The following is a 3551-nucleotide window of genomic DNA, read 5'->3' as shown; positions in this document are numbered from 1 at the left end:
CAAGTATCGGTATGTTTTCGGATTCGTTTCGTTCATGTGATATGTGCAAATCTTGGAGCGTCTTTTGTGTTTATGTTTCATTTTTCTTTTATGCACCATGCTGGTATGAGATAGTCCATGGTTGATTTATAGAATGCTCATTTCACTTCACTTATATTTTTTGAGTGTGGCTTTATAGAATGCTTCATGTGCTTCACTTATATCATTTAAAGTTTGGATTGCCTGTTTCTCTTCACATAGAAAACCGTTATTTGAAGAATGCTATTTTGCTTCACTTATATTTATTAGAGCATGGTCTTTTGTCGAAAGAATTAGACTCTCATGCCTCACTTATATCTATTTAGAGATTCAAAAAGGAATTGGTCAATTTCATGGTTAGTCATAAAATTCTGCATAAACTTATGGATCATTGAATATGATATGTTTGATTCCTTACAATAGTTTTGCGATATAGAGATGGAATATGTGGGAGGTACTAGTAAACGGTTGTGGTTAGTAAGAATATTGGTGTTAAGGTTTTTGATTCCCCAAGCATGCACGTATAGTCTCTCGTTATGCTATGACGTTGGAGCATGATTTATTATTGATTGTCTTCCTTATGAGTGGCGGTCGGGGACGAGCGATGGTCTTTTCCTACCAATCTAACCCCCTAGGTGCATGCGTAGTAGTACTTTGCTTCGAGGGCTAATAAAATTTTGCAATAAGTATATTAGTTCTTTATGACTAATGTGAGTCCATGGATTATACACACTGTTAGCTTTCCTCAATTTGCTAGCCTCTATGGTACAGTGCATTGGCCTTTCTCACATCGAGAGTCGGTGCAAACTTCGCAGGTGCATCCAAACCCCGTGATATGATAGGCTCTATCACACATAAGCCTTATTATATCTTCCTCAAAACAGCCACAATACTACCTATTATGGCTTTTCCATGGCCATTCCGAGATATATTGCCATGCAACTTCTACCGCTTTCATTTGATGACTTGAGCATTCATTGTCATATTGCTTTGCATGATCATATAGCTGACATAGTAGTTGTGGCTCAACCACAGTTCATCATTTTTCATACATGTTACGCTAGATCATTGCACATCCTGGTATATTACCAGAAGCATTCATATAGTCATATTTTGTCATTGGTATCAAGTTGTAATTTTTATTTCTTTTGAGTTATAAGTAAATAGAAGTGTGATGATCATCATTATTCATTTTTAGAGCAGTGCCCCAGTGAGAAAAGGATGATGGAGACTATGATTCCCCCACAAGTCGGGATGAGACTCCGGACAATGAGAGAAAAAGAAAAAGAAAAAAAGAAAAAAAGAAAAGAAAAAAAAGAAAAGAAAGAAAGAAAAAGAAAAGAAAAGAAAAAATAAACAAAGAGAGAAGGTGCATTGTTAGTATCCTTTACCACACTTGTGCTTCAAAGTAGCACCATATTTTTCATATGGAGAGTCCCCTATGTTGTCACTTTCATATACTAGTGGGAATTTTTCATTATTGGATTAGATGCACACCCACTTAGTTTTCATATTGAGCTTTCATACACTTATAGCTCTTAGTGCATTCGTTGCATGGCAATCCCTACTCCTCGCATTGATATCAATTGATGGGCATCTACATAGCCCGTTGGTTAGCCGCGTCGGTGTGAGACTTTCTTACCTTTTTGTCTTCTATATATTTACCCCTATCACAATACTCTATTCCATCCGTAGTGCTATATCCATGGCTTGCGCTCATGTATTGTGTGAGGGTTGAAAAATTTGAAGCGCATTAAAAAGTATGAACCAATTGCTCGGCTTGTCATCGGGGTTGTGCATGATAAATACTTTGTGTTAAGAAGACAGAGCATGACAAGACTATATGATTTTGTAGGGATAGCTTTCTTTAGCGTTGATATTTTGAAAGACATGATTGTTTGTTGGGATGCCTGAGTATTGATGTCTTTATGTGTCGGGTGGTTGGTACGACATATGCCAAGGGATGGCTTATCATTGTGGGAGCCAATAAAACGTCGCCGGTGCCTGGAAACGGGATGAGGCGAAGACATGCACGCCGGCGAATCTTACCCAGGTTCGGGGCTCTCCGAGGAGATAACACCCCTAGTCCTGCTCTGCGGGGTCTCCGCATGATCACTAGCTCGATAAAGAGTAGCTACAATCGCTCCTAGAGCTGTCGGGATCAAGGGAGAAGAAGAACAAGGCTAGCTCTTGCTTCTCTCTATCTATGGTGTGTGTGTGTGTGTGCTATGCTTGGAAGCCAAACATGCAGAGGGGCCAACCAGAAGCGAACTATGCTCAGTGGCCAACTATGCTTGGAAGCCAAACATGCAGAGGGGCCAACCAGAAGCGAACTATGCTCAGTGGCCAACTATGCTTGGGTGCGAACCCTTTGCATGGGTGCTCCGGGGGTTTATATAGGCCCACCCCCCGGGGATACAATGGTAATCCGGCTGGGATCTGGTCCCAGCCGTCAGTGTCTATGCTCGCCGGCTTCTCCGCCGGCTGCTGGGTCCCGCCGACTGGTGGGTCCCGCCGGCTGCCGGTTACTTGGTCGACAGGCCGGCCCCACCGCCTAGGGCTCTGTCGGCGGCTGCTTACTGTAGCCGCGCCTCTGATGATGAGGGCTTTGTCGAGGTGAGCATGGCTACAGTGGGCCGCCTCGGGGGCTATCACTGTAGCCTCACCTCGTCTTGTCTCCTTAATGGGGCTCCTGCTTTGAGGAAGGGAGTAGCCGGCTTCCGGGGGCCGGCCATGCTCCTGGCCGACTAGGGAAAGCCGGGCCGCCTTCACGCCTCTCTCTGGCTGAAGGGGCCCGCAGTCCTTGGGCCGTACAGGAGGGGGTTGTGGATGACGTCGTAGCTGGCGTGGCTACAGTGCCGGGCCGCACGGGAGACATCCCTCCCGTACGGCCTCCTGTAGCCATGCCCGCCTCGGGCTTCGGGGGTCGTGGGCCGCACTGTGGCCATGCCCCGTCAGGTCGTCGTTATGTAGGGGCGGTTGTGGTCCCGGCCGGCTTCTAGGAGTCGGCGTTCTTCTTGGCCGGCTTCTTGGAGTCGGTGAGGCTGGGTCGCCTTCCGGGAGTCGGCTTTAGTGGTAGCCGGCCGGGGAAGGCGGCCCAAATGCTTGGAGTGCTTGAAGGCCCAAAGGCCTGATAAATTTTCTGAAGAGCCAGGGGTAGCTGGTTTGGCTACCCGTGGCCACTTACTCCGACATTATGTCAAATTATAGACTATTTCTTTGAATCACTTATGTCTCAATTTCATGCCATGACTAGACATATGATCAAGTTTATGTCAGGTAGCATTCCACATCAAAAATTATCTTTTTTATCATTTACCTACTCGAGGACGAGCAGGAATTAAGCTTGGGGATGTTGATATGTCTCCGTCGTATCTATAATTTTTGATTGTTTCATGCCAATATTATACAACTTTTACATACTTTTGGCAACTTTTTATATGCTTTATTGGACTAACCTATTGATCCAGTGCCCAGTGCCAGTTCCTATTTTTTTTCATGTTTTTTGTATTGCATAATATCCATATCAAATG

The sequence above is a fragment of the Triticum aestivum genome, chromosome 3D, assembly GCF_018294505.1.
Source record: "Triticum aestivum cultivar Chinese Spring chromosome 3D, IWGSC CS RefSeq v2.1, whole genome shotgun sequence".
Classification (NCBI taxonomy): domain Eukaryota; kingdom Viridiplantae; phylum Streptophyta; class Magnoliopsida; order Poales; family Poaceae; genus Triticum; species Triticum aestivum.
The sequence above is the reverse complement of the archived record's forward strand: the minus strand, read 5'-3'. Positions refer to the sequence as shown.